This window comes from Ascaphus truei, chromosome 5 (genome assembly GCF_040206685.1).
Source record: "Ascaphus truei isolate aAscTru1 chromosome 5, aAscTru1.hap1, whole genome shotgun sequence".
NCBI classification, from domain to species: Eukaryota; Metazoa; Chordata; class Amphibia; order Anura; family Ascaphidae; genus Ascaphus; species Ascaphus truei.
This window is the reverse complement of record NC_134487.1, coordinates 154,700,046-154,721,412: the sequence shown is the minus strand read 5'-3', so window position 1 is coordinate 154,721,412 and position 21,367 is coordinate 154,700,046. Positions and strand designations below refer to the sequence as shown.

General features: G+C 48.9%; 1 long non-coding RNA gene across 1 annotated transcript in view; it reads right to left on the bottom strand.

Annotated features, from left to right (window-relative positions):
* The window catches only part of LOC142495509 (uncharacterized), a 40,752-nt gene extending 21,159 nt beyond the window's left edge, over positions 1-19,593 (bottom strand). Inside the window, exon 1 of the long non-coding RNA XR_012801751.1 lies at positions 19,460-19,593. This is a non-coding gene — a long non-coding RNA (uncharacterized LOC142495509). The remainder of the gene's footprint in view (positions 1-19,459) is intronic.
* Positions 19,594-21,367: the final 1,774 nt, after the last annotated feature.

Sequence of the window (21,367 nt, the reverse complement as noted above, 5' to 3'; positions counted from 1 at the left end):
GTAAAGTCACTAGTTATTATAACTCACTGTCTATGTGATTATTGTGTTTGTCCTGCGAGGAACCACTCCCCCTTTGGTGGGAGCCATCGCAGGTGGAGGCGCTGCACCGATTGTAAGTGGTTGTCCATAGTATAATTACCCCAGGTTCCCCGTGGCGGAAGCTCAGCCCTCCTGTAAGCCAACAGGTAAAGCACCACACACTGAGTAACAATATATGTTCCTGCACCCACACAGTATAAATCTGCGATTGGGGGGGGGGAAAACCCATTACACTACTTTTGTGGTCTACAGACAATGTGGAGAATTGGCGAACCTGTTGCATATGCTGTGATCTTGCCCAGAGATCACCCCTATCTGGGAGGAAGTCAGAAATTGGACTCAATTTTTGACCTCACAATTCCCCCGGATGCTTTTCTGTTTTTATTAAACAGACCAATGCCGGGTTTATCCAAAGCAGGTAATAAACTGATTGCACACTTTTGTAACTGCAACGAGATGCAAGATTGCAGCATTATGGAAACAACCCGAAATTCCATCTATCCCAAAAGATTCGGAACAGAATTTGGTTTGTGTGCCAGATGGAAAAATTAATGAGTCTGGTAAATGACACTGGCAATAATTTTCTAAAAGTCTGGTCGCCGTGGCTGGCCCAGACAGATATCCCTGTGGTTGAGATCAACACAATTTGGCAATGATAGTTCCAGATGCGTTCTCTTTTGAATCAGTGAATCGGGCTAAAACACAGATACTATATAGAGAGGATCGATTGAGAAATGATCTTGGCACAGTAGGGCCGCAGTGGATCTGTCTCCCGCGACGAGGGGTCTGCGGGAATTTGCATCTCAGCTGGGGGCACTCCCGGCGGAGAAGCAGACCAAGACACATACTTCTTGGTCCCCCTTCTTCTTTCTCCTCCTTTATTTTATTTGTTCCTTTATTTATTTTATTTAAATTTTATTTTTCTATACAGTTTATATGGTATATGTATTTGGTACATACAGTATGTTAACCTAGATACCTTTTTGACATCGTCAATATACAATGAATGAATGTACGTTCTGTCAATGTCACTGTTAAACCCTGAAAAACAAATAAAATTGAAGTTAAAAAAAAAAAAGGCCATTGATGCCGTCTCTCACGGTTCTCACAAGAAGACTGGTAAAATTAAAATAGAACTTCACTTCGTCCATAATTGTTCTCCTTAAATTTGCAGGAAGAAACCCCTTCTTATATTTTGTGCCTTCATAATTGACATTTTGGGTCTACTCAGTGTTCATCTTAAAACTGACGTGGTGTTTAAAGATGAACTGGGCATATTTCTGAGGTAGACCACCACATCTGATCATGAATTTCTCCCGGACGCTCTGGGGCAGGTCGTTCAGCATGATGTCTGGGAGCTGTACAATCCTGGAACCGGGTGTGCTTCCAGTGGGTGAGGGTAGATGGTCTGGGAAGATGCTTTCCTCCTGCCATGACCTAGCTCTTGCCGGTGTTGTCATGATCTCCAACAGAAGGGTATACGTGTATCCTGGAGACGGAGGGGGTGAGCGTGCGATGTCCCGTGGTGTGCTTGGTTTTGGCACCTTGAGGGATTGAGAGGGTGCACTGGGAGTGTGGGGGGTATACAGTTCCTACATGGGAGAATAAGGCGCCTCCAGGTCACCCTCCTGCTCCTGCGTCAGACGTTCAGAGGCAGGGACTCCAAGCATAGAATAAAGCCCTGCGATGTTCCTCTCAATCTTCTCCAGACGAACACCCATGCACCTATCCATCCTCTCCATTGTCTTAAACAGACAATCTATCTTGGCCTCCATTCTGTCCCTGTATTGCTCGGTTGAGTTGTCGGTTATTTCGATACCACTAAAAACATCCAGCATGCAGATGACCGAGCTGGATCTGGTGCGAGGAGTTTGTTGATGTCATCCAGATGATCTGGTTGATGTCATCCAGATGAACATCGGCGTGGCTGGGTGCTGGAGGAGGTGACTTGGGGGTTTCTGGATGAACATCGGCGTGGCTGGGTGCTGAAGGAGGTGACCTGGGGGTTTCTAGATGAGCATCGGTGGACAAAGGGTCAGAGCGGGTGGATGTTTGGGAATCGGTGGCGGTGGGTGATGGCAGTGAAAAGTCTGGGACGTCCGATTTGACTTTGGTGAGTGCAGGGGCACTGGAGGGACCCGTCCAAACAACTTCATCATCGCTTTGGCTATTTTCTTCTTCACATACAAAGGGCCAGGAATCTTTGCCTTGGGAGCCTTCGGAACCTTTTCTTTAGGCACCTTTGGCTTTGGCTTTGGCTTTGGCTTGGAAACAGCTTCCAACTTTCGGTTTCTTGTGTTTGGCACAGCAGGAGAAAGCAGGTTCCTGCGTCCGTAGAATCGGGGTTTATCCATGGAAGCCGATGTAAAAATGCACAATACAGTATTTGGACAAGAGCTCATTCAGATAGAGATCAGTGTGTGGGAGTGTCACGGGAGACCAGGCCATTTACATCTTTTTATCCGGATCATGCATTGAGAAAACAAGATAATGAAATAAACTGTGAATTTATTCACGGGAAAAGGCAGACACACAATGTTACACAAAATACAGGCAAAAACACACACTTACTACAAAAAAACTATACACAAAGGGAGCCCAGAACTACATCCAATATGACAAAAATACACAGTGAAATACCTATATATATATATATATTTCTTGAAAAAAGGGTCATTTAGTTTAACCTTATAAGCCTTCGAGCCACTTCAAGGCATTATCAGATATCGCAGGTCCTAACACTAACTGATTAAAATTCACACAACTGAGTAAGTATTTTTTATTTCTTTTTGCAAAAGCTTCTTGCATTTCAAAATGCATTTTTTTGTTTACTTGTTTTTTTTGTAAGTCTTTTAGAGCCCCAAAATTACTGTACTAGATTTACAAAAAAATGTAAAAAGTTTTTTTTTTCTCTGGCTGCTTTTATTACTCCAAAAGCTTCTTGCATATCAAAATTAATTGTTTTGTTTACTTGTTTTCTTAGCAATTATTTTATAGACAAAAAATTACTATACTAATTATAGAAGTATATGGATCTACGTGATGGCCCTCAATGGGTTTAAATATTCTTTTGAAAGTGTCTGATGAATTGATGTTACAGCCTGATCATCTGTTAATCCTAATGGCTGACAGCCTCCACTTTGATAGCTAATAGTCTCTCGGGCAGTCCAATTAGGGATCATACATGGCTTCGTAGAATCGATTGCAACATTGTAAAAAACACCAAGATTAAAAACTAGTGAGATAAAACATAATTGTATCCTCTTGCTTATCTGGTGTTAATCTGAGAGCTCTTACACACAAACTCAATTTATTCCACTATCAAAAATACATATGAAATGGTTTTCTCTTGTATACTAGCTGTATTCACCTATTACTAATAAATCATGACAAAATGGTGCCATCTACTGGAACCTGCACAATGTGTGACATATAGAGGTTAACGTAGCACTGAAACGTGCTTGTAAAAAACTAATGTCAAACTTTTTTGTGGTGTGAACACCTAATCATGCACTAGCACTATTCATGGTTAGAAAATGCTCTGCAAAGGCTATTAAACGCCAGGTGAATATATAATGTGAAACAACATAAAATAGGTAGTCAACAGGACAAAACAGATCTAACCCCTCAGCGATGGTGGTGGTGATGATCTGAGGAGGCGGGCAAAAATAAAACATATTATTGTCAACGGTCAATTGCATGATGAATTTATTGGCATCGATAAATAAACTGAAACCACTCTGTCCTACCGTGGGGACAAAACTTAAACCCTTTGCTATGAGCTGATTTTCGTTGGTTGTTAAGACCTTTCTGCTGATATTAAAAATGCTTTTTACTGCATTTGTCTTATTGGCCGAAGATTTTCTTCCTCCTCTCTGTCCTCCTAGTATTCTTTTTCTTCCTTTCTCCTCTGATTTTTCTTGAATCCCCGGATCCCTTAGACCCTGAAACCTGTTCTGCGTCTTCACTTAACGTTCTAAAAAAGGCGCTGTTGTTGTTCCCCTTCTTACATTTTCCCAAGTGGGATTTCTATGATGAACTGGACTATTTAGTTCCCTTGATCTAACTCTCTCAGTTTGTGTCTGTCTCTCTGTTCTCTCCTAGGTGATTTAACATCTCACTCGCGCCTATCGTATTTCGCATGAGTACCCTGATCTCTATGTCTATTGTGACTGCCATGTTCTTTGTCATGAAAAAAACTATCATTTGTATGATTAAAATAAGGAGTATGATAAGAAAGAAGGAGAAAGGATCCTTGGTTAAAGAGTTCTTAGATTAAGAAGAGACATTGTAGGCTCTGTTTAAACGCACATTCCTGTATCACTGTATAACATTAGTTGTAAGGATAACCTTTCAAAAATTTCATTCTAACGCCAAATTGTAAAACCTGTGAAAATCAATAAAAAAAGTTTGAAACAAAAAATAAGGAGTATGTTTGTAGTCCCTAAAATTCACGTGCTCATGGTCTTGAAACCTAACTGTCTCACTCCCAGAGTAATTAAAATTCTCCCTCTGTTCCTTCCCTAAGTTTTGGTCGAGCAAATTCCCTTTATCTTTTTGCATAGCGAGAAATTAGGGCTGAGATGTAGGGAGGGGCAGAAGAGTGTAAAGCAGGCCTGCCCAACTCGTAAAGTGAAAAGGGCCGAACTGCTCCAAGGAAAAAAAATTTGGGCCGCACGGGTAAAATCATCATCATCATCATCATCATCATCATCATCATCATCATCATCATCATCATCATCATCATCATCATCATCATCATCATCATCATCATCATCATCATCATCATCATCATCATCATCATCATCATCATCATCATCATCATCATCATCATCATCATCATCATCATCATCATCATCATCATCATCATCATCATCATCTCTCCTCCAGCACCTCTCAGCATCATCATCCTCATATCTCCCCCAGAACCCCTCACCATCAACCTTTACGATACTCCCCATCTATCTCTCATACCCCCATCTCTCCCCCTCACCCACACAATACCCCCTCCAAATCCCCCCATCCCATTCCATGTCAGCAGCCCCCCCCCCATGTCAGCATCCCCCCCCCCAAGTCAGCATCCCATGTCAGCATCCCCCCCCCACAAGTCAGCATCCCCCCCATGTCTCTCTTCCCTCAATATGACACTCTCTCCCCCTCCTCTCAATATGACTCTCCCCCCCCCCAATATGACACACTCTCCCCCTCCCCTCAATATGACACTCTCCCCCTCCCCTGAATATGACACTCTCTCTCCCTCCCCTCAATATGACACTCTCTCTCCCTCCCTTCAATGAAACTCTCTCTCCCTCCCCTCAATATGACACACTCTCCCCCTCCCCTCAATATGACACACTCTCCCCCTCCCCTCAATATGACACTCTCTCTCTGTCACGCTGCGCTCACCACAAACAGGACGAAAGACCGCGGGGCTGAGGTGGGGTTGTATAGGCACCGACCCACAACCACGCAGTCCTGTCCGGAATGCGTAGTCCTAGTCGTACCGCGTCGTAGGGTTGGAGAGGTCAGGGTAGTCAGGGTACTTGCCGTGTTCCAGGGTTGGAGAGTCCGGGTAGGTAGAGTTTCGTAGCCAAGGTCCTGGGTAATAGAAGGTAGAGTAGTCGAGGAACGAAGCCGGGGTCAAAGTGCTGGAGAGTGTAGAAATCCAAGTAACAGGCAGGGTCAAACAGGTCAGACAAAGTTCAAGACAAAACTAGACAGCAGCGGTGAGCACAATGCATAAACAGGAGTTTATGCTCAGCAATGAAGGACAGGCAGAAGCAGGTATATAAGTGGGAAGGGTCCAATTACCTTGCAGGGGTGTGTTCTGGTCCACCAATGGTGTCAGAGAGACACTGATCAAAAACAGCTTGCAATTAGGCTTTCCTGATGCTAGGTCTGGTTGCCGGGCAACCCGCGCGCGTGCGCGATGCGCGTCGCGACGTGATGACGTCATGCGGTTTACTCAGCAAGTCTCCGCCTGTGGGAGGTTCCAGCAGCTCCCTCACGTTCTCCTGCTTCCTGGTTGCCGAGCAACCCGTGCGCATGCGCGATGCATCTCTCGGAGCTCCGCCATCCCGCCGCTGCGCCTGCACTGCCCTGGCAGTGCGTGGGCGCATGACTCTGCCCCGTGGTGCTTCCCTGAGTCGGTCTCCGCGCGGATCAGAGGCAAGTGTGACAGTATCCCCCCCTTGAGGGGAGACCTCCGGGCGAACCAGAGATGGTTTCTCAGGATGCCTACGGTGGAAGGCAGAGATGAGGCGGTTGGCATGTACCTGATGATGAGGAATCCACTCTCTCTCCTCTGGGCCATAGCCTCTCCAGTGTACAAGATATTGTAATCCTCCTCTGGATATTCTGGAGTTGAGAATGGTCTGAACCTCGTATTCTTGTTGGCCCTCTACCAGTATGGTTTGCGGAGGTTTAGATTGTCCTTTGGAGGATGAGTCTTGATGATAAGGTTTGAGAAGGGATGAGTGAAATACAGAAGGAATCCTCATATTTTTTGGCAGTTCAAGCCGATAGGCTACTGGGTTGATCCTTTTGGTGATGTGGAAAGGGCCGATAAAACGTGGTGCCAGTTTGGGTGAAGCTACCTTTAGCCGAATGTTTTTGGTAGATAACCAAACCCTTTGTCCTACAGAGTACCCTGGGACCTCTCTTCGGTGACGATCCGCTTGTCTCTTGTGTAATATACCAGCGTGCTGTAGATTCCGATGGATCTTCTGCCATAGGTCTTGTAAGTGGCAAATCCTGTCCTCTGTGGCCGGGACTCCAGACTTGGAGATGAGGGAAGGAAGTGCCGACGGATGGAAGCCATAGTTGACCATAAATGGTGACTGTTGGGATGATTCGTTCTGTAGATTATTGTGGGAGAATTCTGCCCATGGGAGAAGTTCTGCCCAGTCGTCCTGAGTGTCAGCGATAAAGCACCTCAAAAACTGTTCTAGAGACTGATTGGTGCGTTCCGTCTGTCCATTGGTCTGGGGGTGATATCCTGATGAAAAGTGTAGGGTAACGTCCAGATTTTTACAAAACGCCCTCCAGAACCGGGAGATGAACTGGGATCCTCTATCGGACACTATGACCTGAGGGGACCCATGTAACCTGAAGATCTCCCTGATGAAAACTTCGGATAACATTGGTGCAGTGGGTAAACCCTTCATAGGGATGAAGTGTGCCTGTTTGGAAAATCTGTCCACCACCACAAGTATTGTGTCCATGCCTCTAGATTTGGGCAACTCAACGATGAAGTCCATCGATATATGTGTCCATGGACGTACTGGGATGGGTAGTGGTTGAAGGAGACCTGCTGGTATGTTGTGTGGCGTCTTGCTTCGAGCACAAGTAGCGCACGTAGCTACGAAGGCTTGTATGTCTCTCCGCATGTAGGGCCACCAGAATGTGCGTTCGATGAACTCAGTAGTTCTTTTGGTGCCAGGATGGCCTGCAGTCTTGGATGAATGTCCCCACTCCATGACTCTCCTCTGGAATTTACGGGGAGTGAACAACCGGTCCTCCGGAACGTTGAGTCCTGCCGGGATGTTGTTCTGAGCCTTAGTAATGTCCGTTAAGGCACTAAAAGTATTTGCAGCCAAAATACAAGTGGAAGGGAGAATGGTCTCCTGTTGATCCACCTTGTTATCCTCTACCCGGAACTGTCGTGACAAGGCGTCGGCTTTAATGTTTTTTGAACCAGGGATGTAGGAAATGAGGAAGTTAAAGCGAGTAAAGAATAAGGACCATCTTGCCTGGCGAGATCCTAGTCGCCGTGCTCCCTCAATATACAGAAGATTCTTATGGTCCGTAAGTATCGTGACTGGCGACTCTGTGCCTTCCAGTAAGTGCCTCCACTCTTCCAAGGCCAGCTTGATAGCGAGGAGCTCCCGGTTACCTACATCGTAATTCCTTTGGGCGGAGGAAAATTTCTTTGAAAAATATGCACAAGGATGAAGTGGAGCTTGAGGATTCTTTCTCTGTGAAAGTATAGCACCTGCTCCTACATCGGAGGCGTCGACCTCCAAATAAAAAGGTAACGAAGGATCTGGATGGGTTAAGATGGGTGCTGAGGCGAATGCCGTCTTTATTCTCTCGAAAGCCTGGAGAGCCTTCTCAGTCCACCTTGTAGGATCAGCTCCCTTCTGTGTGAGTGCCGTGATGGGTGCTACTACCGATGAGAATCCCTGAATGAACCTCCGGTAGTAGTTAGCGAAACCGAGGAACCTTTGAATGGCCTTGAGGGAGAGGGGACAGGGCCATTCGAGTACCGCCTTGACCTTGGTAGGATCCATAGCAAGGCCGGTATCCGATATGATGTAGCCGAGAAAAGAGGTGGATGTTTGATGGAAATGGCATTTCTCGAGCTTGGCATACAAATGGTTCTCTCTTAAACGCTGCAGGACTTGTTTGACATGCATCATATGTTCCGGCATGGATCTGGAAAAAATTAATATATCGTCCAGGTATACTATAACATGGTGGTCCAGAAGGTCTCTGACAATGTCGTTGACAAAGTCTTGGAAGACCGCAGGAGCATTACACAATCCAAATGGCATGACCAGGTACTCGTAATGCCCGTCGCGAGTATTGAATGCTGTCTTCCATTCGTCTCCTTCTCTGATTCTAACCAGATTATAGGCTCCTCTGAGGTCCAGTTTGGTGAAGATCCTGGCTCCCTGGAGTTTGTCGAACAATTCGGCTATCAACGGAAGGGGGTAGCGTTTTTTTATGGTGAGTTTGTTGAGGCCCCGGTAATCAATGCAGGGTCTGAGGGTTCCGTCCTTTTTTTTGACGAAAAAAAATCCTGCCCCCGCAGGTGATGAAGATTTCTTAATGAACCCCCTCTGGAGATTCTCCTGAATATATGTTCTCAGGGCCTGGGTCTCAGGAATAGATAGTGGGTATGACCCTCCTCTGGGAGGTATGGCCCCGGGTAGAAGATCGATAGGGCAGTCGTACGTCCGATGTGGCGGAAGTACCTCTGCTTGACGTTTGTCAAAGACATCGCGGAAATCTTCGTATATCCCCGGCAGCTGTACCCTGTCAGGATCCGTGACCTACATTCCTGCCACTGCCTTTGGAGCAGACATGCAATGTTCCAAGCAAAAAGAACTCCAACGAAGTGGCGTGGCCTCTGTCCAGTCAATGACAGGATTGTGGATCCGGAGCCACGGAAGTCCCAGAATGATGTTCGAGGAGGGGGTGTGAATGACATCAAAGGTTATAGTCTCGGAGTGAAAGTCACTAGTCATGATGTTAAGGGGTATGGTTTGTAAGGAAATGATCGCGGGCTGCAATGGTCGTCCGTCAATGGCTTCAAGACCTACCGGTCGATCTTTGGGTACCAACGGTATTTTATTCTTGAAGGCGAACTTTTGGTCCACGAAGTTTCCTCCTGACCCCGAATCCAGAAAGGCCTGTGTCTGTACTGTGAAGGTCTCACCGGATATGGAGATAGGTAGATAAAACCTCGTAGAGGGTTGAGGAGGGGGAAGAGTTGCAGTACCCAGCGTGATCCTCCTTATACTCACTGGGCTTTGGCGTTTCCCGGCTTCAGTGGACAGTTGAATACCAGGTGGCCGTTATTGCCACAGTAGAGGCATAGTCCCGCTCGTCTTCTTCGTTGCCTCTCGATAGGCGAAAGGCTAGTCCCTCCCAGCTGCATGGGTTCATCTAGGACAGGAGTTGTGGAGAGTAGAGGCCCTATGGTAGACAGAGAAGACGATTGTATACCTCGGGGGTGTTTGTTTCTCTCCATCCTTCTTTCTTGGAGGCGCTGGTCCATCCGGATGCACAGGTCTATCAGGTTCTCAAGTCCAGCGGGACGATCCAGAGCTGCTAATTCATCCTTCAACCGTTCGGACAGGCCCTGCCAGAAGACTGCAGATAGAGCCACATCGTTCCAGCCGGTCTCGGCCGCCACCGTCCGGAAGTCCAGAGCATAACGAGCCACAGTACGGTCTCCCTGAGAAATATTAAGCAGAGTGGATGCAGCCGTAACCTTACGCCCTGGGGTGTCAAACACCCTTCTAAATTCGGTGATGAAGAGAGTAAGGTCAGAGGTCAAATCTGGGCGTTGCTCCCAGATAGGAGAAGCCCATGCCAGGGCGGCGTCAGTCAGCAGGGAGATTATGTATGCGACCTTAGTACGTGAAACCGGAAAGTGAGAGGGCATTAGTTCAAACTGTATGAAACACTGGTTCAGAAACCCCCGACAACCGCTGGGATCCCCTGCATAACGGCTGGGCGCAGGTAGTCGTGGTTCGGAGGTAGGTGTGATAAGTGCAGGAGTGGCTGCGAGTGGGACGGGGTTGGTGGTAGATACAGTTAAACGTCTAACTTGTTCAGTCAGGGTATCCACGTCTTGTTTAAGTTGGGAAACTAGTTGTTCTTTTAGTGTAAATGAGCCGGTAAGTTGCCGGAAGCATTCCTCATGGGTGTCTAAGCGTCGGGCCACCTCAGCGGCGTCCATGTTTGTTGGGCTGAGCATATTGTCACGCTGCTCTCACCACAAACAGGACGAAAGACCGCGGGGCTGAGGTGGGGTTGTATAGGCACCGACCCACAACCACGCAGTCCTGTCCGGAATGCGTAGTCCTAGTCGTACCGCGTCGTAGGGTTGGAGAGGTCAGGGTAGTCAGGGTACTTGCCGTGTTCCAGGGTTGGAGAGTCCGGGTAGGTAGAGTTTCGTAGCCAAGGTCCTGGGTAATAGAAGGTAGAGTAGTCGAGGAACGAAGCCGGGGTCAAAGTGCTGGAGAGTGTAGAAATCCAAGTAACAGGCAGGGTCAGACAAAGTTCAAGACAAAACTAGACAGCAGCGGTGAGCACAATGCATAAACAGGAGTTTATGCTCAGCAATGAAGGACAGGCAGAAGCAGGTATATAAGTGGGAAGGGTCCAATTACCTTGCAGGGGTGTGTTCTGGTCCACCAATGGTGTCAGAGAGACACTGATCAAAAACAGCTTGCAATTAGGATTTCCTGATGCTAGGTCTGGTTGCCGGGCAACCCGCGCGCGTGCGCGATGCGCGTCGCGACGTGATGACGTCATGCGGTTTACTCAGCAAGTCTCCGCCTGTGGGAGGTTCCAGCAGCTCCCTCACGTTCTCCTGCTTCCTGGTTGCCGAGCAACCCGTGCGCGTGCGCGATGCGTCTCGCGGAGCTCCGCCATCCCGCCGCTGCGCCTGCACTGCCCTGGCAGTGCGTGGGCGCATGACTCTGCCCCGTGGTGCTTCCCTGAGTCGGTCTCCGCGTGGATCAGAGGCAAGTGTGACACTCTCCTTCCCCTCAATATGACACTCTCTCTCTCCCTCCCTTCAATATGACACTCTCCTCCTCCCCTAAATGACACTCTCTCCCCCTCCCCTCAATTACACTCTCTCTCCCTTCCCTCAATATGACACTCTCCCCCTCCCCTAAATGACACGCTCTTCCCCTCCCCTCAATATGACACACTCCCCCTCCTCTCAATATGACACTCTTTCCCACTCCCCTCAATATGACACACTCTTCCCCTCCCCTCAATATGACACTCTCCCCCTCCTCTCAATATGACACTCTTTCCCCCTCCCCTCAATATGACACTCTCTCCCACCCTGCAACTCACATCAAACCCCCCTGCAACTCACATCACTCTCCCCCCCCTGCAACTCACATCACTCTCCCCCCTCTGCAACTCGCATCACTCTCCCCCCTCTGCAACTCACATCACTCTCCCCCCCTGCAACTCACATCACTCTCCCCCCCTCAGCAACTCACATCACTCTCCCCCCTGCAACTCACATCACTCTCCCCCTGTCAGGGTTCTGCTCGCCACAAACCAGGGTCGGACCGCGTGGCTGAGGTAGGGTTGTAAAAGCACCGACCTGAGACCGCGCAGGCTGATCCAGATTGCGCAGTTCGTTGTCATACGTAGCAGGATCAGGAAAGGAGAAGACAGCGTCGTCGTTGTACAAGCCAGGGTCAGGACAGGAGACATCAGGATAAACATTGTTCAGGCAAGAGTTCGGCAACAGGTAGTCAGGAGAGCCCCGCTTCAGCTTAGGAGCGCGGGGTTGGCCTCTGCGCGAGCGACGACCATGGCCCATGGTACTGGTCACAGGAGATGGTAGGCAGACCAGAGTAGCACACCGCTTTGCTGCACGGGTGCACCAGTGCTACAGCGCAAGAGTCCTGAGCGGCTGGGGAATCCTCTGTAACAGTGTAGGAACCAGGACACGGCCTCTCTAGATTAGGGAAAGAGTAGGCCCCAGGAACCAGGAAGCTGTAGATACACAGGGAAACCTCCGCTTCAGTGCAGGAAACCAGGAGGCTGAAGGACGCAGGGACGAAACCTCTGCTTCAGCACAGGAGAACAGGAAGCTGAAGGATGCAGGACGGAACCTCCGCTTCAGCACAGGAGAACAAGCGGGAGCTTGAAGGAAGCTGAAGGACACAGGGCGGAACCTCCGTATCAGCATAGGAGAACAAGCGGCTTGAAGGAAGCTGAAGGATGCAGGGCGGAACCTGGTATCAGCATAGGAGAACAAGCGGCTTGAAGGAAGCTGAAGGACGCAGGGCGGAACCTGGTATCAGCATAGGAGAACAAGCGAGAGCTTGTGGCAAAACAGTAGTGACATCCAGTTAGGACTACAGTACCGACACACTTTATCCGAGTGTGGTCGGTACCGCAAGCCGGGAAATCTCCCGGCTTGCTAGTGGCCGCCCCTCGGCGTGCCGCGCGTCATAGACGCGCGGTCACGCGTCATCGGGAGCGTGCGCCCCCTGCACGCGCGTCCAGGGGCTCCCCGAGGGAGCCCTGGTGTCCCGCGATCGCGGGACAGCGGCAGGGGGTTCCGGGGGACCCGGAGGACCCGGCAGCGGTAGGGAGAGCGCCCCGATCGGAGGGCGCTCTTCCGCTGCTTCGGCGCGCGCCCGTCACTCTCGGGCGCGCGCCAGGCTACTGCTGCGGCAGAGAACGGGCAAATGCTCGAATAAACTCTGCCGCAGCAGTATGCTCGGCAAGGAGCATTATGGGAAAGCAATACTTAAAGGCCAGCGGGCCAATCCCCGGCGGGGGTGTGAAGGTACTGCTCCAATGAGTGAATGCAAGTATAGGTTGCAGTGATATGCGGCACAGCTGCAGTAGATACCAGAGGGAGTGTGTATTGCTTTGGTGAGTGAATCCAGGCTGCAGCAAACATCAGGAGAACTGTTCCAGAACTGCACCGGTCTGCAAGGTAAGGCAACCAGTAAACCGCGGAGCGGATTCCTTACAGTACCCCCCCCTTCACGCGAGACCTCCGGGCGAACATGAGCACTCATAGAGTTGGAGGACCGGGAATTGTTGCTGAACCGTCTAGGATTGGGGTTAGAGTCGTGCTCCCGAGACTCGTGGTTAGTCCTTAGTGTACCCCCACCCCCCGGTGAGAACTGTGGCCAGACAGTACCATCCATGGGCCTTGGGGACATTGAGTTGTTCCTAAAATTCTTTAGGTAGAAAGGGCATCCGTAAACGAGCAGTTCTTTGGTGAGTACAGTTCTAGGATATGAGATTGAGGGAAGAAACATCCTTGGTACATGGCTCGCCTCGCAAAATGTCTTGGAAATCCAGGGCTGTGAAGAACCAGAGAGTTCCAGAGCAGAAACGGCAGAAGAACCCCCACTGAAAGCCCAGTCTTTAATAAAGGAGCCTGAATCTAGGATCAGCGGCCCTGATAGTTGATCGAATACACCAGGAGGAACTTTGTAACAGAAAAACTCTTGGCTGACCACTGCATGTTGGAATCTGCGAGGAATTTTTCCTCTAGAAGGCTCCCAGGTAATGGTTAGTAAGGGTATAGGCTGGTTGGAAGCATCTCCCGGTATTGGTATGGAAGGTGACAAGGCAAGCAGTAAACCAGGCATAGGGACCGAAATCTTGGGATACGTACAGAGTATTTCCAACTGAGAGGAAATAACAGGGGCAACCGAAAATTCCGAGGGACAAAACCATGGTTTAGCAGGAGCAGAGAAGCAAACAACAGTAGAGCTCTTCAATACTGGTAAATCTTCATTGGGAGATAGTATTGTCAGTGAATCAGGAATAGTCCTTGGGATTTTCAAATCAGTAGCTTGAGAAAAAGGCAGAGCCAGGGTAGTGGTGGGAGGGAAGCTAACATCAGAAGCTGAAGTCTGTACCTCAGTGACAGGGACCTGAGAATCAACCAGCAGCAAGTATGAACTATGAAAACTCTTAATGACAGGCACCTTAGGAGTACAAGAAGTCCTCTCTAAAACTGCAATGGCCCTAACCACAGGGGTACCTAACCTGAAAAAAACATGAATAGGTGTGTTTTCTAGTGCAAAATCTCTGATCACAGGACTCCTAACTGATAGTGAGGGTGTCAGGGTTTGATTAGAGAAAAAATCAGATGTATTGATAAGTGACTTAGAAACAATTACTGAGGTTCTAGATTTGCTGGACATGTGAGAAAAAATACCCTTTACGACAGGAGCTTTAATTTCTTCCCAGAGTAACCTCATGTTTGCTGGGGCATATTTAGACACAGTACTGAGGGACTGGGTTTCAGCAAAGGCAGGACAGCTAAAAAGCTCAGATTTAAACCCCAGGACTTGTAATATATGCATGGTGACCTCAGACAGTACTAAGGGAGTGACCACAGATATGCTGATCCCTGGAGGATTAGCCTGGACAGAGAAATCAGGGAGACCCCCAGACAGGATACTCATTGTAGGAAGAGCTTCAGAATCAGAAGGAGAATCATTACCTCTCAGAGTCTCAAAACTAGTAAGACACAATTCAGCGAAAAGGGAAACCGTGTGCAAGCTTTTTACTAATCTATATGAAAAAGCGTCACTTTTGGGAGAAAACCGTGCGTCAGCAAACATTCCTGGGAACACAATATGAACCCCAGGAGGGACATACAGACTACTGTATGCTTTTAACCCTAAGCTTAAAGAGGAGGAGAACTCAGACAGTACACGGGGGTTAATCATAACTGTACTGGTCTCTGAAGTAGGTATTTGGTAAGGAATGTCTGGGAAACCAGAAATTACTGCAGACTCCATAATGTGGGAACTATGCGCTGAAGCAGGGATCACCGCTATGTGGGCGACAGGCTGGTTCAGTGAAATACCCGGGAGAAGGAACTCTGCAACCAAGCTTAGGGAAAAACCTGACTCCTGAATACATTTATCAGGAACCAGAACTTTAGCCGAAGTCTCCGGAGACGAAACTGCGGAAACTTGAGCTGAAGCAGGGGATTTATAGCAAAGAATATCTAAGGACTCCGTACGGTTATGGGAATCCCTCAATGCAACCTCTGCTGTCTGACTTGTGGACTCATTCTCTGAGGCTAAAACGAAGGCATTAACTTGGAGGCAGCAAGAATTTACAGGGGTTAATGCAGACAATGCCTGAGAGTAAAACATAGGTAATCTTCTCTCTGTATTAGGAGAGACCAGGAATCTCTCCTCTGGAGTTAGGGGCGTGACCATGACTGACTGAGAACAGGGATTTACCAAAGGAAACTCAGAGAGCTGCCCCACAGGGGTTAATACAGAAATGACCCTGGGAACAGAACTTAGGGATTCTTTCTCTGAAGGGGAAAGCGCACAGGACTGCCTTGCAGAGGTTAAAGCTGGAAAACCCTCAAGACCTAAAGAGAGAGATTCAGAGCTAGAAATAGGGGAACTAAGGGACTTATTCTCTGAAACTAGAACCTTAGTGTTAGTTAGTGAAACATATGTGTTCTCCAAGGGGACCTCACAGGACTGATCGGCAGGGGTTAACGTAGACATATCATTGGTGTCAGGGAACCCGGGCATACAATCAGAGCTAGGGACTGTGGCAGTTACTACGTTAGGAGATATTGCTAATGGGTTCGTTTGGTCATCTCCCGGAGAGGGAGATACGTCTCCCGGTTTAGCGAGAGGACTGGCAGCCAAGGGAAACCGCCAAAGGATGGCGTTAGAGGCCAAAAGACGATCCTGTTTTAACAAGCGATCATCCAATACGCAGGAAAGTATATGCAGCGTCTCGTGAGCGAAAGCCACCATGACGGAAGGGTCCGGGAGTACTAAAGGAATGTCCAAAGATAAAGCCAGGGCATTGAGTGTATTACAGGCGTTGACCAGTTCCACAGGGCTCACCTCATCCCCAGCAAAAGGGGAATCAGGGGAGAAAGCACTGTTTGCAATGGCCAAAACACTGGCCAGATACTGTTTTAAGTCTCTGAGGCAGCAAGCCATACCAACCAGATCATTACGGCATTTCTTTTGCAAGGGAGTTAAGCCCTCCGACATAAACGGATCTTCCATCAGGGGTATTATATCGCACAAAAAATAATCATTCTCAAACTGGGACTGGTCTACAGACCGGGACAGGTTTTCAAGAAAAAACTTGCCAACCCACACCTCAGCGGGGTCCAAGTTTGTGAGGCCGAGCATACTGTCAGGGTTCTGCTCGCCACAAACCAGGGTCGGACCGCGTGGCTGAGGTAGGGTTGTAAAAGCACCGACCTGAGACCGCGCAGGCTGATCCAGATTGCGCAGTTCGTTGTCATACGTAGCAGGATCAGGAAAGGAGAAGACAGCGTCGTCGTTGTACAAGCCAGGGTCAGGACAGGAGACATCAGGATAAACATTGTTCAGGCAAGAGTTCGGCAACAGGTAGTCAGGAGAGCCCCGCTTCAGCTTAGGAGCGCGGGGTTGGCCTCTGCGCGAGCGACGACCATGGCCCATGGTACTGGTCACAGGAGATGGTAGGCAGACCAGAGTAGCACACCGCTTTGCTGCACGGGTGCACCAGTGCTACAGCGCAAGAGTCCTGAGCGGCTGGGGAATCCTCTGTAACAGTGTAGGAACCAGGACACGGCCTCTCTAGATTAGGGAAAGAGTAGGCCCCAGGAACCAGGAAGCTGTAGATACACAGGGAAACCTCCGCTTCAGTGCAGGAAACCAGGAGGCTGAAGGACGCAGGGACGAAACCTCTGCTTCAGCACAGGAGAACAGGAAGCTGAAGGATGCAGGACGGAACCTCCGCTTCAGCACAGGAGAACAAGCGGGAGCTTGAAGGAAGCTGAAGGACGCAGGGCGGAACCTCCGTATCAGCATAGGAGAACAAGCGGCTTGAAGGAAGCTGAAGGATGCAGGGCGGAACCTGGTATCAGCATAGGAGAACAAGCGGCTTGAAGGAAGCTGAAGGACGCAGGGCGGAACCTGGTATCAGCATAGGAGAACAAGCGAGAGCTTGTGGCAAAACAGTAGTGACATCCAGTTAGGACTATGCTCGGCAAGGAGCATTATGGGAAAGCAATACTTAAAGGCCAGCGGGCCAATCCCCGGCGGGGGTGTGAAGGTACTGCTCCAATGAGTGAATGCAAGTATAGGTTGCAGTGATATGCGGCACAGCTGCAGTAGATACCAGAGGGAGTGTGTATTGCTTTGGTGAGTGAATCCAGGCTGCAGCAAACATCAGGAGAACTGTTCCAGAACTGCACCGGTCTGCAAGGTAAGGCAACCAGTAAACCGCGGAGCGGATTCCTTACACCCCCCCTGCAACTCACATCACTCTCCCCCCTCTGCAACTCACATCACTCTCCCCCCTGCAACTCACATCACTCTCCCCCCCCTGCAACTCACATCACTCCCCCCCCTACACCTCACATGTCAGCAGCCCCCCCCTCACATGTCAGCGGCCCACCCCCCCCTCACATGTCAGCAGCCCCCCCCTCACATGTCAGCGGCCCACCCCCCCCTCACATGTCAGCAGCCCACCCCCACTCACATGTCAGCAGCCCACCCCCCCTCACATGTCAGCAGCCCACCCCCCCTCACATGTCAGCAGCCCACCCCCCCCACATGTCAGCAGCCCACCCCCCCCTCACATGTCAGCAGCCCACCCCCCCACCTCTGCACCAGCCCACCCCCCCACCTCTGCACCAGCCCGTTTTTCACACCCACCCCCTACCAGCCCGTTTAATATATACACACACACACACACACACACACACACACACACACACACACACACACACACACACACACACACACACACACACACACACACACACCTCTTTTAGATCAGCACATCCTCTCTCCCAGGTACTAAGCCCCGCCCCCCCGGCATCCTGCTATTGAAAAAAAAAATACTCACGGCTGCCTCATTCTGCTTCTGCCCCGCGCACTGCAAAACCCGAGGGTGGAGGAAGGGGGGGGGGGGGGTGCTGGAGAGGGGGGGGATGAATCGCCGCCATTTAAAAAAAAGAAAATTTTAAACTTTTTTTTTTTTTAAATTTATTTAATTAATTAAGTGGCGCCCGGCCGGAGTCATCGCGGGCCGTATGTTGTGCAGGCCTGGTGTAAAGCTTTAAAAGTGAGGAGGAGAATTGAGTGTGAGATGCGGGATTTGATAGGAAACCAGGAGAGGGATTTCAGCAGGGGAGACGCCGAGACAGATTTAAGAAAAAGTGATTCTGGCAGGAGCATTTAGGATAGATTGTAGGGGAGACAAGTTAGAGGTAGGAAGGCCGGACAGCAGGAGGTTACAGTAATCAAGACGGGAGAGAATGAGGGCCTGAGTCAGAGTTTTAGCAGTCGAGCAACAGAGGAAAGGGTGTATCTTTGTAATATTGCGGAGGACAAAATTATAGTTTTTAGATACGTTTTGAATGTGAGAGAGGAGTTGTGTGACCCCTAATCAGTGTGCTTGGGCTACTGGGTGAATGATAGTACTTCTTTAAGGGAGTGAAGAGGTTAACTCCCTTTACAGGTCAGGAGACTGAACTGTGTCGGGTTTCCTGCAGCTGACATGTAAAACTCCTGAGTGAACAGGTATAAAAAGCAGGAAGTAGCTGCTATGTTTTGGGCTAGGAACCAGGTTAGTTGGCCAGCGCTGTTAGAAAGGGCCACAACGAAGTGTAGTTAGTCTCCTGAAAGGAGTAGGTGTTTATTTTGTTATTTTGAGTTTTGCCTTAAAAGGGCAGCAGCCCTATTGTTTGGTTGCTGTTTTGTAGTTAAGAAACCAATTGAGTTAAGCGGAACCCTCTGTCTATGCATCTAACTGCCCTCGTCTACAGGCCGCTCCGTTACAACTTCCAACAGTAATGTGGAAGGAGGTAGTAGGGCCAGGTTTGGGAGGAAGTATGAGGAACTCTGTTTTTGCCATGTTAAGTTTAAGTCGGCAGAGGACATCTTTTTATTTATTTATAAAATATTTTACCAGGAAGTAATACATTGAGAGTTACCTCTCGTTTTCAAGTATGTCCTGGGCACAGAGTAAAACAAATAATACATGGTTACAAATACAGTTACATAAATGAACAGGGTATACATTATATACAAGACATTGCATGCACAGTTAAAGATATATATTATGGGCGTATGAAACAGTTACAGACCAGATTAAAATGTGTGACAGCCTTAGATTTGAAAGAACTTACTGTAAACTGGTGGTGGATGTGAGAGTCTCTGGTAGGTTGTTCCAGTTTTGGGGTGCACGGTAAGAGAAAGAGGAATGTCCGGATACTTTGTTGAGCCTTGGAACCATGAACAGTCTTTTGGAGTCTGATCCAGATGATAGGTGCTGCATGTGGTAGGGGTGAGGAGCTTGTTCAGGTAGCTGGGTAGCTTGCCCATAAAGAATTCGAAGGCAAGACAGGAAAGCACTGTAGTGATTGAGATCTTTGGTAGTGCCAGTTACGTTGTAGCTTTTCCACAAGGTATCCCTGAACTGGTAGAGTGCTATAAGGTCAGTTGTAACCCTGGAAGGTGGGCCCCCCGTACCCTTATTTTGCATAGTGGAGCATAGGTATCGCAGAATTTTAAGAACTCGGATTGGAAATAGTCGAGCGCAGAATCAGGGTCGGGAATTAAATCGATTCTGTGCCATGGGTAGTTGGTAAGGTCATCCAGAAACTGTTGTGGGTTAAAGTTTCTAAATGTTCTAGTGAGGAGAACTTTAGGGCTTGAATGGAGCGGTTTCATTTTCCTTACACAGTACACTATTGCATGGTCATTGAAAATATCAGGAAGGATGCCAGAGAATTGGATTCTGCTGGGGTTTGAGGAGAGAATCCAGTCTAGCAAGGAATGGTTGTGCGATTTCAGGTTTGTCCGTGTGGGTTGGGAAATGAGTTGCGATAGGTTAAGCGATTTGATTTGTATCTGGATTTTGTGGTTTTTAGAGTTAAGCCAATTGTAGTTGAAATCCCCAAGAACTAGCAGCTCACTCTTCTCATTCAGAGAGGAAACGGAGCCAAGAAACTGGGTGATATCAGTCAGGGATTTTAGAGGGGCTTTAGGGGGGCGGTAGATGCCAGCAAGCAAGATAGTCTTAGAAAAGGGGAGGCAGATTTTGCCAACTAGAATTTCAAAAGAGGTTGGGCTTGGGGGGCAATTTAACAGTGTAAATTGTAAGGTGTCTGCAATATAAAATAACACCCCTCCTCCTCTCTTTGACCTATCTCTCCTAGAAATGTAATATCCCTGAATGGTGATATTTTCATCGGGGCTTTTAGGGGTTAGCCATGTTTCTGTAAGAACGATGGCTTTGGGTTTATGCATAAGGCACCATGCCCTTAGTTCATCCAGTTTGGGCAGCAGGCTCCGGATATTTATATGGGCGACAGATAGCACTTTTTGGAATGTAAAGGTGGAATTTTCAGGGGTATGGACAGAGCTGAAATGGGAGGACCTGGGTTAGGTTTAATATCACCTGCTAAAGAGAGTAATAGTATGAGTAGAAATTTGGGTACTGTTGCGGCCGAGCTGAGTCTAAGACTCACCCGGCTTGTCCCGCGGCTGTTTTCGGGCTGGCGCCGAATTTGGCCGCGCGCCAGCCGGATCTTCTCCGGTCGTCCTCTCTTCTCCGGTCGTCTTCTCTGCCTTCTCCGGGTCCCCCGGGTCTCACTCTGCCTTCCTACATCCCCCCCTTACCCCGCTCTACCTTTGGAGAGCCCTGGGAATGCGCGCCACGTGCGCACGCACCCTGTGCCGCGTGACCGCGCATCAGTGACGCGCGGCATGCTGCGTTTAAAAAAAAAAAACAAGCCGCGTCTTCCCGCGCATTGCGGTGGCGGCCGAATGAGACTCAGCTCGGCCGCCACTGTAGTTGTTTGCAAGCTGTACATTTGTGATGTTTACCATTAGAGTGAGCGGTGGTTGGTGTGCTGGTTTTTAGAGTTCTCCACCAACATTCAGTAAATAGTGCAAGGCTTTTGAGTAGTCCATGGTGTATGGTGATGTTGGGTGTGGGCCAGGAGGGAGGAGTTTGTAGTGGATAGAGGGAGTAACATCTCCATGAGGCCAGGAAAAAGAAAAAAGTTAAGATACATAGCAGGTTCATTATG